The sequence below is a fragment of the Helianthus annuus genome, chromosome 10 (genome assembly GCF_002127325.2).
Source record: "Helianthus annuus cultivar XRQ/B chromosome 10, HanXRQr2.0-SUNRISE, whole genome shotgun sequence".
Lineage (NCBI taxonomy): Eukaryota > Viridiplantae > Streptophyta > Magnoliopsida > Asterales > Asteraceae > Helianthus > Helianthus annuus.
In genome coordinates, this window is record NC_035442.2 from 35,503,201 (window position 1) to 35,519,024 (window position 15,824).

General features: G+C 37.1%; 1 long non-coding RNA gene across 1 annotated transcript; it reads right to left on the reverse strand.

The window, feature by feature from the left end:
* Nucleotides 1-1,859: 1,859 nt before the first annotated feature.
* LOC110881205 lies at nt 1,860-4,007 on the reverse strand. The gene is made up of 3 exons (XR_002559637.2): nt 3,372-4,007; nt 3,082-3,109; nt 1,860-2,593 (listed from the first exon to the last, which is right to left on the reverse strand). It is a non-coding gene; the product is annotated as an uncharacterized LOC110881205 (long non-coding RNA).
* Between the last annotated feature and the right edge of the window lie 11,817 nt (nt 4,008-15,824).

Sequence of the window (15,824 nt, forward strand, 5' to 3'; positions counted from 1 at the left end):
CTCCTCAACCAAATCTGTGAACCACACAACGCCATCACCCACTTCTGCCACCCACCTTCACCCTCCTCCACCACCGGCACCCACTTCACTACCTCCACCCACATCCACTACCGACACCCACCTCTGCCACCCACACCCCCACAACGCCCGTCTTCAAGAAACCTACTAAACTATTTAATAAAGTCCATTTAACCCCACTAGCATCCCCACCACCGCCACCCCCCCCCCCCTTCTGCCCTTAACCCCCAACCAACCTCCACCGTGGACCACCACTGATCACCTCCATCACCTGTTACCACCATCTAGCAACCACATCTATTAAACCCAATTCAAATTTAGATGAATTGGTGAAATTGGGGCAAAAGACCACCACCACAACACCAGAGAAAGAACCATTGAACAGAGAAGAAGGGCTGCCGGTTTAAAAGACCTAGCTGTCGCCAGCCTTGGCGGCTAGGTTCCGATTGGAATATCCAGTGAGCTTTTTCAATTTAAGACAGATGATGGTTACGGTTTTTTAACGTTTTGAGGAAGACGATGGTTAAGGGGATTAGGATTTCCGGTGACGAAGAGGGTGGCTCGGGTTTCCGGGGAGAAGGTGATGCCTAGGTTTCAGAGTTGTTATCGCAGACAAAGATGGTCCATTAAGACATATAAGATCTACCAATGTCTATCATGATTCATTAAGGCCCAATATGGTCCATTAAGACATATATGATCTATTATTGTTCATTATGATCTATTAAGACACAAATTATCCCATTAAGACATATATGATCCACCGTTGTCCATTGTAATCCATCAAGGTCCAAGATGATCCATTAAGACATGTATGATCTACTATTGTCCATCGTGATCCATTAAGACCCAACATGGTTCATTAAGACATGTATAATCTACTATTATCCATTGTGATCCATTAGGCCCAACATGGTCCATTAGGCCCAACATGGTCCATTAGGACATGTATGATCTAATATTGTTCATTGTGATCCACTAACGTAATCTATTAAGGCCCAACATAGTCCATTAAGACATGTATGATCTACTATTGTCCATTGTGACACATTAAGGCCCATGATAGTCCATTAAGACATGTATGATTTACAATTGTCCACTGTGATCCGTTAAGGCCCAAAATAATCCATTAAGACATGTACGATCTACTAATATCCATTGTGATCCATCATGGCCCATACTATATGTTCCCGTGTAGGGTATGATCGGATTCCGGCATAAACGAGTATTGGAACCGGGTATGGGTTTGGGAATTAATGCCTGGTTTAAAAAAAGTATTTTACACAAAAGTAAATTCGTTTAGAAGTTAAATTTGGTTTGTAATTTCTATAAATAATTAAATAAAATTACAATAACATAAATTCACGTAAGTACAACTTATTTGCTATCCCGTTTGACAGGTTCATCGTAACGCGCGGGTCCTAGATCGACTAAGTTATTCTTTTATATGTTTTACGTTTTTGTTTAATTTCTTCACATTAACATGCCGCAACTTCAGAGTTGGTGGTCGATGGCAGCAGTTTGACGTTGGTGTTTGCCCCCGACCGCAACGTCAGAGTGCTTAATAGTAGTTTCATAATATAAAATGTAAAAGTTATGTTACTTTAGTGTGTTCTAATTATATTTCTCAAATTTGTAAAAAAACACACACACACACAAACACAAATAAACCTGCTGTGAAAGTAGATCCATGTAGACATTTTTACCCACCAATAAATTGATAAAAACATTAACAAAATAACAAATATTAGTCAATTGTGTATTTGACATCTCGTCTTTTTAAATAAGATAAAATTTCGTCAATTGAATTTGAAATCTCGTCTTTTTAAATAAGATAAATATTCGTCAATTGTATACTAGTTAGTAATCATTTATATCTTTAAACAACTTACTAAAGATTGATAAAGAAAAAGAATGCTAAAGTGGGAACACATATTAGACACTTAGGAATGCTAAATTGTTGCTGCTTGCTTTAACTGCATCTCGATGACCTTTAGGTGTACATACACATCTTATAACTTGGGTTCTCTTGTAAACCTTCTATCTTCCTTCAGCCACACTATATAACCATATATCCTTCTGAATACCTCATATCCTCTTAATCTTTTCATTAAAAACCTTATTTCCAGCTTATAGCTTCCTTTTTGTCTCCAAGATAGTTTAGACTTTATGCCTCGACCATCTTGACCTACTATGTCACTAAGGCTTTTGTAATAAAGGCTTCCACCCAAAATGAAATAAAAGTTATAATTTGCAGCTCTATCAGACATACCCAAACCCTGGACCTCTGAAATAAAAGTTATAATTTGCACCTCCATCAAATGACCAAATACACAAGAATCACTTCACATCACAAACCTTGAAATTCCAAACAGGAGTAACGAAAGTAACCTGGCGCGACCATTTAAAAGAGAGACCCAACAATCTATACCGAACAATATCCTGAATCTGTTGGCAAAGGACCTGAGCAGACTTTTGTTTACCATTAAAAATTTTGTTATTCCGTTCCTGCCAAACAATATAAACAGATGCAGCCACACCAAATCTTTGCCATTAAAATTCTTTTATTCCATTCCTGCCAAACAAAATAAACAGATGCAGCCACAACCAATTTTTGTATAAGACGCCAAACAGAGTTGTAAAATTTGATATGTTCAAAAAAAGGGACTTAAACATGGCAGTTGAGCAATCATACAAACTAGTGGTGTGTACATGGCAATTCAGTTCCAAACCTCAACCGAACCGCAACCCATACATCCAGTTTAAGACTTCTATAACCAGTCAGTTTCAGTTAATTAGTAATCACAAACATATAGTTCTAAGTGCCGGTCAACTGGTCAAGAGCTAAACATCATCAATGAACAACATGATATGTATATATATAGACTATAAAACTTGCAGCAGATTAAACAAATAAAATCATATCAACAGTGGTCCAAATCGAGCCCTAATTTTCAAACTTCAAAGTAATTGTACCATTCATGTCCGAATAAAACATTATTGTAAGAAAATTAATCCAAAAATCTTCAGTTTTCTAAAAGAACTGGGATAACCAAGACTTACCTTCAGTCCAACGATGCTCCAGCTAGCACTGTAAGTGGCAGCAAAAATTGGGGTATTATACAACTACATTATCATAAAATTAAATTCTAAACAAAGAAAACAAAATCAGAAGATCAAAACATCACAAAAGAATACAGTATTCAAACATTATAGTCGGATCTGCAATGGATTGTGTAAGGATCCCAGAAGAAATTCATAGTTACGAAGAAATAATCAAAGAAGGTAAGATGGATAAAAGATTTAAAAAAAAATACTTAACCAACTTGTTTCTTAGCAATACCGTTACTCACCAGGACCACATGAGGATCAACAACGAATCCATTCTCGACATTTACATCGTCTTTAACCGCACTTACCTCCATAACACTTATTGTTATACTCATAGCCCTGTGAACAACACCATTAGTCTCCAACACCAACGGATCAACAGTCGCCCCTTCATTCTTAAACTGCTCAACTTCACCATCAACATTAACACCAGCTGCATCACCAAACTCACCACGACACTCATGTTCACAAACACATAGTCGGAATCGCCGTTGCCATTACCATTACCATTATCACCGACATTATAATCAACAGTAGCATCACCACGACTTCATTCACACCAGAACCACACTTCTCCATAGTCTCCACCTTACGAACCACCTCACTGCAAACAATTTCAGCACCAGCCGTCATCTAGAAACGATTGAGAATACTGTAACAGATTCAGATTCGGATTCAGTATGATCCAGACGCGAAAATTAAATTGAACAAAAACCGAACTGGAATCTACCAAATCAAATCAAATCGGTGTACGACACTATAACAAAAATTAAACGCAATCTACCATATTCTAACTACCTCACCCATATATTTGTTGATACATGAAAAAATCCTCAAAAATATGATATGAGGCAAGATGTATCAATAGACCTGCTATATAGACCCCACCCCAAAAACAAATTACACAAAGGAATACAACATGAATTACTGACAATTCTACAAAATTTAAACGAAATTAAGTAAATACAAATGCCTAACTACATACCTATACAATAACTATGTACCTCAAAAGAGCAGCTGGTAATGCAATGTCGTTCTCTTTATAGGATTCATCATGGTAAGATCTACATAATCCATCGTATCCGTATTCAGATTCTTAGCAAGTGAAATTGTCCTGAATCACTAGTCTCAAAGAAATACAAAACTTCTACATCGTCTTCCTCTGTAAACCTAGGGTTTTTAATTTCAAAATTAGGACTATTATGTAGGGGATAGTTATTGGTTGCAAACGTAGGCACTGGACACACAAAGTAACGAAAGTGTGATGATAGAGTACTTATAGTCACGTTTACATCATTCATAACTTTTAGCTACACATAAAAGTTTGTAAGTGGCTAATAAGCACTACTTTTTGATCAAACAAATTCGTAAGTAGCGATATATAATATCTTTTAGCCACATCATTGAAAATCTATTGTGACAGTTAGTAACATTTGGTCACATTTTTATACTATGACCAGTAGTTGTCACATTTTTTTATTGAAAGTGTGAGTAAAGGTCTGGAAAAGATGTGTTTTCGTCACATAAAGTAAAAAAATTATACAAATACCATGGCGTTATGTCGCTTTTGGCCACACTTTTCGAGTTGTGGCTAAACTAGCTAGTAAATGTCACATTTTTTTTTAGAAAAACGTGGCTAAAAGTTTTGACCTGCTATACGATGGTCACATAAATAATATAAGGTGTGACTAAAAGTGTTTTAAAATATTATAAATGACCTTTAGCCACACATTTATTTAAATGTGTGGCAGGCCAGTTTTGGAAAAAGTGTGGCCGTAGGCCATTTTTCACGTAAATTCCTCTTATAAAGAAAAAAATGTTTTAGCCGGTTTTAGTTTCTACACCGAATATGTTTTTAATTCTCTTAAAAACATCTAAATTACCCGCATAATAGTGTTTAAATTTGGTACTAACATACCAGATTTCGGACCACAAACCCCCTTCTGTACTGGTGATTATGTATTCCATACCATGATCTTCATTGGCTTCCTTTTGTTGAATACCGGTGTTGATTGCTTGACGGATCAATTGACTTGCTTCATCATTCTCCTTTGTCTTGCATGAAATGATTTGATGACCGGGCTCATTGCAATAGTAACATCTTTTGTGAATTGAATTTGTCTTCCGTCGTTCCTTCTTTTCATTGAAGCAATGTTTGCAGGGTATCACAGACGTTGACGAGTAGAGAGCATCATCATCATGATCAACCCTGGCTCTGATACCACATGTTGGCAACGGAAGTTTGACATCATCACTAGTATGGATATCAGAACTGGATTCACAGTACTTGTTGATTGAATCCATATCAAACTCCGAACAAGAGATTAATAACAAACACACACTTAGAATGATTGTAAGAACGAAGAAAGAAGGATATTGGATAATATCTTGGTGCTGGTAAACGTTGCCGGCCAATGTTAATATATACAAATATGGAGGGCAGTTAATCCGGTGATTATTATTGGCGGGAATAACTACCATTTGAAACGGTGTCTTTCAACCGCCATGTCCCTACACTTATTCGATATTATTACATACATAAACATAAGTATAATGAAGCTAAATTATCCTAGGTTACATACGATATAAATATAATCAAGTTTACTATCTAACATAATCCAGATTGCCTGACATGTTGCAGCAGTAGCAGAAACATATTCTTCTTCTGTACTGGACAAAGCAACTGTTTGCTGCTTCTTTGAACTCTAAGTGATTGCTCCACTACCCAACTTGAACACATGTGCTGAAATGCTCTTTCTGTCATCAACATAGCTGGCCTAGTGACTATCTGTGTACCCCACAAGCTCCACCTTCTTACCTTTTTGATACCAAATTCCAAACTTTAAACTCCCTGCCACATATCTTAAGATTCTCTTAGCTGCTCCCCAATGTATTTTGGATGGAATCTGCATAAACCTTGATACAATTCCCACTGCATAGGCCAAATCTGGTCTAGAATGAGTTAGATAAATAAGCCCTCCAACTAGACTCCTGAACATGAGGGCATTAGCCTTGTCAGCTTGATCTTCAACCTGAAATTTTTCATTAACACACATAGGAATAGTTTCAGCATTACAGTCAGCTAATCCAAACTTCTTCAACAACCCTCTGGCATACTTTTCCTGTGACAGAAATATCCCTTCCTTTGTTTGCTTGATTTCAAGTCCCAAAAAGAACTTTAGCAATCCTAAATCTGTCATCTCAAATCCATCTTTCATTACCTTCTTGAACTCAGCAATCAGACTGGGACATGAACTTATGCAGATTATCTCATTAACATACAGGCATACAATTATTCTTTGATTGTTAGCCAGATGTTTAACATATAAGGTAGGCTCATAATGACTTTTGATGTACCCATGCTTGACAAAATGCCCATTAATTTTTGCATACCAGGCTCTAGGAGCCTGCTTGAGCCCATACAATGCTTTCTTTAATTTGTACACTTTATCCTCCCGTTCTGTTACCTCAAAACCTTCTGGTTGCTGCACATAAATGTCTTCTAACAGCTCACCATTCAAGAATGCAGATTTCACATCAAGTTGGTGTAGTTCCCATCCCATTTGTGCAGCAACGGCAATAATCATCCTGATGGTTTCAAAACGTGCAACTGGGGCAAAAGTCTCCAGATAATCCAAGCCTTGTTGCTGAGAATAACCCTTGGTAACAAGCCTTGCTTTGTACTTCACTATCTTACCATCTGCATCCAACTTTGTTTTGAAAACCCATTTCAAGCCAACCAGGTTCTTTCCTGCTGGAAGTTTTACAAGATCCTATGTGTCATTCTTTTCTATAGCTTGAATCTTTTCATTCATGGCTTCCTTCCATTCTTCCTCAGTAACTACATCAGAATAACATATTGGATCTGCAACATTCAAAGCAAAACTGACAAATAGTAGGATCATCTTCATCACGAATAGTGTTAGTTTCATAGTTTGCTTTCACCCTCTTAGCCTTTGCATAAACATCATTCAAAGACTTAAGAACAGGTGAAGGTGAGCTTGAACTTGAACCCTGCATGTCTGGTTCCTGCATATTAGAAGAAACATGAGGACTTGTGCTACTGCTAGCTGCATGATCATTGTTTTGACTTGAGAATTGAGATTGAGAGCCTTCAGCTTCAAAACTTGTATCATCATAGTTAATTGGGAAAGGATCAATAAAGTTGGCTTCATACTCCTGCTTACTTTCTTTGTTGTTCCAATCCCACTTCAGCCATTCTTTTATTTGTACATCCCTTCTAGTAAAGATCTTTTTTGTAGAAGGATTATACAACTTATAACCATCTGTCTCATCAATATAACCAATGAGAAGAGAGGCTTCAGATCTGTCATCAAGTTTTCTCCTTCCTTGTGATGGTGCCACTGCATAAGCCAAGTTTCCAAATACCCTAAATACCCTGAGATGATCAGCCCTTGGTTTATAGTTAAACCAAGCTTGAAATGGGGTCTTATTATTTACTGCCTTTGTGAAAGCAATGTTAATAAGATACACAGCAGTTGCCACTGCCTCTGCCTAAAAATAGTTAGGTAACTGCTTTTGTTTCAACATACTCCTGGTTAGGCCCATCACTGTCCTATTCTTCCACTCTACAACCCCATTATGTTGAGGTGTGTAAGGAGGTGTAAGTTCTCTTTTAATTCCAATTATCTCACAAAACAAGTTAAATTCCTTAGAACAAAACTCACCTCCCCTATCAGTTTTCAAAGTCTTAATTGCATAATTCCCATCTTTTTCAACCATAGCTTTGAATATCTTAAATTTGCCAAAGACTTGTGATTTATTTTTAATAAAATAAACCCAACACATTCTAGTAAAGTCATCTACAAATAGCAAGTAATAAAGACTGCCACCCAAACTTGCTACTTGCATTGGCCCACAAACATCAGCACATACCAGTTCTAGTTTCTGTTTAGCTCTCCACAACTTAGAGTTAAAGGGTGACAAGGCTTGTTCACCAAAAATACACCCATTACATTCACCAAAAGATTTTATTCTTAGCATACCCAAAACCATTCTCTTATCATACAGAACCTTTAAAGCATTAGAGTTATAATGATCGTACCTCATATGCCAAAGATTAGAAACCTCATCAACTGTCTGAACAGGCTTTGTAGGGCTAAGATTCACAGGATCAGAACTTGATGCATCCAACATAAACATATTAATGCTTGCCACCATTACAGTCATCAAGGTGGCTCCCGAATCTCTATTCTTTGTAACACACTTTCCATCATCAAACAACAGGGAATATCCTTTCCTCATCAACTGCCCTACACTCAAAAGATTATACTCTAAGCTAGGAGCATAATATACATAATCAAGTAACCTGTAGCCACCAATACTTAGAGTAATCTTGACTGTCCCCTTCCCTTCAACTGAGAGACCTTTCTTATCACCAAGTCTTACAGTTAATTTGAATGTAGTATCCAAATTACTAAAGATGTCTTTATTGCCTATCATATGGTTAGAGCAGCCTGAATCCAAGAACCAAAGACATGTTGATTTAGTATTAGAACCTGAGTCAGCCGTGAGAGCATATTGATTGGTGGGAACAAACATCATGAAGAGATGTAGTTCCTCAGCAACATTGTCATCATCTTGCGCATCATTTTCTGCAACATTAGCCTGGCCTTCCTCATTATACTAGCAATCCTTTTTTATATGACCAAATCTGTTACACAAGTAACATTGAGGCCCTCTATTTCGTTCAGTAGATCTACCTCTACCTCTGCCTCTTCCAAGTCTACGTCCTCTTCCTCTAGCAGCACCTTATGGATTCCTATTTGTGTCTTGAAAAACCTGCAAGGCTTGCTCATCAACCCTTTCTATCTTGTCAACACCCCTACTGTTAATTCTTTGCTCTTGTGATTGCAAGGATCCCATCAATTTCACAGGGGTGAGGGTAGTCAGATCATTTGATACTTCTATTGATGGAACCACATAATCAAACTTAGGTGTAAGACTCCTAAGAATCTTCTCAACCACAGTCTGATAAGAGATGCTCTCACTATATGATCTTTGCTGACTCACTATTCCCATCACCCTTGAGAAATAATCACCAATGGATTCACCTTCTTTCATACATAGATTCTCGAAATCCCTCCTGAGTCCTTGTAGTTTTACTAACTTCACCTGAGAATCACCTTGGAATTCCATTTTCAGGATTTCCCGTGTTTCTTTGGCTGATGTAGCAGTAGCAATCCTTGAGAACAGTTGGTCATGCACAACTTGTTGTATGACAGCCATGGCATGAGCATCCTTCTTTCTACTTGTCTTCAATCTTCCCTGATCCGTTTCAGCTTCATTAACACCAGTCTAAACCAAATCCCAGAGATCTCTTGATCTCAGAAGAGTTTTCAGTCTAATACTCCAATACTCGTACCCTTCACCCTTGAACACAGGGAGAGTATTAACTTGTTCAGCCATGGTCGGATTGGAAACAGCTTTTCAACTTCAGCAAACAAAGTATAGAGCCTGTGCTCTGATACCACTCTGTTAGAATCTTAACACTCAAACACAAACAAAAATCAATATCAAACTGAGATGTGGAACTGATTTCTTATTAACTGAATTGAAATGTGGATACAACCACAATAACATGAACGACTTAAATAGAAAAGGAATGCAACTACTACACTACTTACTAGCCTACAAAACTGGAGATCACAACGACTACATCCAGTAGGCTTTATTCAAAACAAGAACAAGAAAATAGGAAACAACTTTAACGATAAACTTAAAAATAGAATCAGTTCCATAGGTCACGTGCATGCATGAGTTTGAATTAATTCTCAACATAGGCCCCTCTAATTCGATTCAACCTTGAACAAATCTGATTTGTTTGTGAATGTATACATATAAAATAGAGATGATCGAGATGTTGCTTTGAAGGGAAAAGCTATATTTTATTCAATAAGAACCACTATTAAAGGGCAATTGTCACCAAAACTTGCCATCGAAAGACAAAAAAAAGTAGGAAATTAAGCAACAATATCCAAAGGAAACCTATTTAACGATCTTTATATAATTATTTTCGGTGCCAAATTCATGGCAAATGAATTATGAAAACTAAAAAGATATAGCTGAAGGCCACACGCAGAACACCACCAGACGCCCTCATCTCCCCCGGACGCGACGTAGACCACTATTTCCACCGGTGATGATAGGAAGACGGTGAAGATTCTAAGCTTAAAAATCTGCACCGGAAAACAGTTTTGCAAACGAAACATCCTGGTCTGAAAACGGTGATGTAGAACTCCGACGGTTTCCACAAGGACTAACTCCATTATTTCAATTTCAAGGTATGATTCTCAATTCTATCCATTTCATCTTCTCTTGTGCCAGTTAACGAACGAGACGCAAGAGAGCACACTCTCATTCATCGAACTCGTTTTAGATCTTAGCGATTTTAGTTGAAGCTTATCGGTCCTTACCCCATAGTGACGTGTAGTTATGATTACAAAAGGAATATTAATAAAGAATGAGGGGGCATTTGATTCACGGAACGTTTTGGAATTGGAACTAGAATTTCTATAGGAATTAGAATTTACGCATTTCATTTGAAATTGGAAATTGTTGGAATTGGAATCTCAATTCCATTTTTGTTGTGTTTGGTTGTCAAATGAATTGGAATCCATCACCACAACACCCACAACCCCCGATTCGGGTCTAAACAGTATGGGTGGAAACAATATCGGTTAAAAGGGTTTGGATGGAAATGGTAACAGTCAAAATGGTTCGCGTCAAAACAGTTCAGGCCGAAATGATTCACATCAAAACAGTTCGCGTCAAAACGGTTCGAGTCGAAATGGTACGGGTCGAAACGGTATGAGTTGCGTTGAAACGGTTCGGGTAGAACCGGTATGAGCTGCGTTGAAACGGTTCGGGTAGAAACGATATGGGTCGTTACGGTTCGTGTCAGAACAGTTCGGTCGAAATTGTTCGGTTTGGTTGGAAACAATATGGGCCAAAACGGTTCGCGTCTAAACACTTCGGATCGAAACGGTACGTGTCGAAACGGTGCAGGTCGAAACAATTCGGGTCGAAAATGGTCGAAGATTCTAGTGAATTTACTCTATTTCCTTCACAAAAAATCTCTAAACACACCACCAAAAAATCAGAAACCAAATTAGTCCACCATTAAATCTCTAAACATACCACCAAAAAATCAATAATAGAAACCATAAGTCTCTAACACGTGTCAATATGTATTTACCACCATTTAATCCACTACTAGAATATCAAAAAAAATTTACACTACTTTGATTGGTTCACTTGGGTTATCTTATTTTTAAAAAATAAAATATAAAAAGGTTATTGGCGTTGGTCCGTAAAAATATACATTATTTGAACAAATGTTTTTTAGTTTTATTTTATTTATAAAACATCCAAGATCTAATACAAAGGCAAATAAAACAAAAAACTATACAAACAAAAAATGTATAAAATCTACAAGCATAATGAAATAAAATTTAATGTTAATAGGAAGATACAAAGAATGAGATACAAACTTGATTCTATAAAGCCATTTCCTAAAATAACAATTTAAACATATACAATCAAACCAAATCAACATAGTGTATAATTATACATCCTTGGCACTTCAAAGCATAAATGACGTCTATCTCTGTAATAGTTTTCCGGCGAGTATCTTCGATTTATTTGATGACATCACGCATAAAATCATCAAGAAAGATCTTCAAAAATCTCATGTCTCTTCGTAGATAAGGCCATTGAGATATGCTTTACGCCACATCACTGTTTCTTGATACTATAGAAGCCGTTCCGGAAAACTTTCCGGTGATGCTTTGCTCCTCCTTAACATTTTTCTCTCTCTAAAAAGATTTTGATTTTAACATTGTGTCTGTATATATGTGGGTATGAAGGTTGTGTTTTTGGAGGCTTAATTTGATCCATTGATTGAATAGGATGAGAGCAATTGAAAACTGTAGGATTATGATCAATGTGGTGCCTAACAAAATGTTTTGATTGGTTAACTTTGTTAGTGCTATTAACAAACAACTTCACCGTCATAAAATAAATTTAATGTTGCTATTAACAACTTCACTCTCAAAAAATCAATTTAATGGTGCTATTAACTTCACCCCCAAACAATCAACTTAATGGTGTGTAATCTATTTTTTTTGATGGTGTGTTTATTTATTAATATGGTAATCTTGTTATTTGGTGCTTTTATTCTAAAACACCACCAAAAATAATTTGAGTATTTGACACCACCAAAAAATGCTTTTGTACTAGTGCCATTTGTTATTTTTAACTTCTATTTTCCTGCATATACCATATATATTATAGAATTTTATCCTATATACGTCGAAATATACCCTCCACCATTTGTTATTACCATTTATCGTAGATTTAACTTTAGATTTTGGGGTTTCACGGTTCATATACATTCTTTTGTACAATCTCCACATCACGCCTAACGTATACCAACGACATTTCATCGGGAAAAACTAGCATAAATTTGAAATTTTGTCATTTGGCCATTGCCGGCAACGTGTAGTGTTGCAAATAGCATCCTATGCCGAAGACAAAGTGTCGTCATGAAAGACCAGTCGTCTCATACAACAATTCTTGTAGTGGTCGTCTATCGTGAGTTTAAGTAATTGGAAATAAAATAAGGACAAAAATAGTATTAGACTCTTGAAACTCCTAATACATTTCTATATATAACAATTGATGTAGTTCCTTAGGAATAGTATATTAATTGGATCAAAATTAAATGATAATTACAATTGTGCCATCGCTTTGTATAAAGAAGAGATTATAAAGTACTATCTTCATTTTAGGTTTTCTTTTTTTTTCTTTTTCAGATTCTACCTAAATGTTCAGGGATTTGAATGGTAGGCAGCGGTTGTGACGCTACGGTTTAGGTAAAGAACATCAAAACCTAAACAAAACAGAAGCTTGTGGTTCCAAAAATCGAACCTGACGTTGGTATGAAGCTTGTGGCATCCTACGGCTGAACTGGTACTACACCACCGGCAACCTAGAAATGGTAATGCTTCATGCTAAAATCAGGTGTACAAAATTAAAACAGAAGATGGAGACGGATGTTCGTCGGTGTTTGGTGTTTGGGCTGATATTAATGATGGTGGATTTGAACCAAATATGCAAAAATGGCGGTGGGGAGCGGTGGATCTGATAAAAGTTTGGGTTTTTTAGAGAGAGAATGAGATGGTGGTGGCCAAGGCGGCGGCAAAGGAGCTTACGGTGATGAAACACGTAGAAATGGGTGGCGAATTGATGGCTGTGAGTGTGATTGAAGGGGAGATTGTGGATAATGGGAGTGGGCTGTAATGTCAGTTTTGAGTTCATGAGGAAGGAAGAGTAAAGGGTGAGGAGAACTTTTGACTTGGTAAAATTTGCTGCGTAATTTCGTCCGTGTTCACGTAAAAATTTGTGTTGAATAATTTCTTACGTGTTCACGTAAAAATTTCGTTAAAAACGAGTTATGGAGAGTGTTGTTACGGTACTGTACCGTAGCGAACTAAACCATTGTCGTCCGAACAAAATTGATATTGGTTTCGATAATACTAGTATCTTTATTTTGAATATGGTAACGGTATCCATTTTTATGGGTCGATATCTTCTAGGGCATATCATGATTTTATTTATCGGGTTTTTCATTCAATATATTGAGTTCCAATATAATAATATCGGTACCGTTACAAACCATATCTAATTGATACCAACTGAATATCCGCTGCGAAGCACGGAGGCATCCCACTAGTTAAACAACATTTGACGTAGTAAGGAGAGTTGAAACATAAAAGCACATATATAACCCCAAAGCATTAAGAGAGTGATCAATATTAAGCTTCCAACTTGTTAATTAGCCAAGACTTGATTGTCTGATTATTGAATCGGCATCATCATATTATTATTTTGTCCCCGATCATATTCATCAGCAAAGAAGTCATGAACTTGTTCCTGAGCGTCATCGGCCAAGTCATGGTTATGTTGTTCCTGATAATCATTAGCCGAGTCCTGATTATCTTGCTCCTGATCATTATTAGCCAAGACTTGACCCGGGTAAAAATAACTTGCAACGCAACAATATAATATGAAGTTTACTAAGCAAACAAATACCAATACCAAATAATACTTGTCTAGCCGACTGTCGTTGATTGTGTCTCCAAACCATCCCTTTAGTCTATTAAATACTAAGACCAGGAAAATGTTCATCAACTTTCCCAAGCCCATCACAATTTCCATATATTCTTCCCCATAACTTATAAGTTGGGGTTGACCGTTCATTTGAAACTTGTAAATCTTTAGCACCCCATCCCAAGTAAGTCCTTCCATGCACCCAAGCACACAGAATTGAGGCACTAACCAAAGAAAACTTATGGAAGTATTGGAATCCTTATCAACCAGATGGCCGACTTCTTTTAACCTGTAAACCTCTAGTCGCCAAGCTAAAATACAGCTAATGATTCCACAAAACATTCCAACACCAATTTTGACATTCTCCTTTTTACTTAAATACCTAAATTGGTTATACAAAATCAGGATAGCAAAGCTTGAGAAACCTTGAACAATGTTGTAGATCTGTATTGGTATTATTTTGTTCACATTTAGGTTGGAGTATTGCAGAAGAAAGAAGGTAGCCCCAGTTGCTGATATTATGGATACCACAAAAAACATTACCCACATGGGAAGCATTCTTAGAAGACACTTTAATATCACTATGTCTTCAGTTTCTAAATTCATTGGAGATCCGTCTTCGCTTGAAAACCGCATGGAATAGCTAGTCAAAAGATACTGTATCAGATTCCAATTGATGCAAAAAGTGACAGTAGCTACTTGTACAATGGAAAGTAATATAGTTCTCTGATTTCTCACTGGTCAAAAATACATAAAATATATACACCAGATTGCGATAATCTTAAGCTATGTTGAAAATCAAATAGCTTGTATAATCGTGTTTGACAAATTTGCACAGGAATAATTGGACGTAGGTTTGTGAATGTCGGTTTTTCTGGCTAGGGAACACGTGGGTTGAATGAGTTTCTGTTTTAGTTAGGCTGCACACCATCGTTGGCTATCTACACACTTAGGGTTTACCTACGCTGCGTATATGTCTATACGCATCGTAGGTAAGGGGTAGGTACACGACCAGACAGTCAAACCTAGTACCATGTCAAATCAGTCTGACATACGCTGCGTATAGATCTATACGAAGCTATACAAAAAGTTAGACGCTGCGCATAGACCTATACGCAGCGTATGTCAGACAGATTTGACACTGATACGATGTTGTCTAGGCACGTGAATAAAGCTATACGCAGAGTATAGAGCTATACGAGGCGTATGATTGTGAATTTAAAAGTGTATTTAGACATCCATCTCTGCCTACGAATTTAAACACAGTTTCAATTCCTTTGTATCAAACACAATTTCAATTCCTTTCAATTCCTCTGTATACATTCATTTCCAATATTGTTAAAATGTCATCATTTTGGGACGAGAATTATTTCCTTAATCACCATTCTAACGACGCATGAGGAGGAGGAGGTTGTGTCCGGCGTCCCTGTTGATCAAAAAGTACAGTTGCCAGACTTGAACGAGACTCCGACTCCACCTGTTGATGAACCATATTACCCGACACATCAAGTGTATCCGGATTACGAAGACGTGTATGAATCTTCGTACGTGCAACAAGGTAA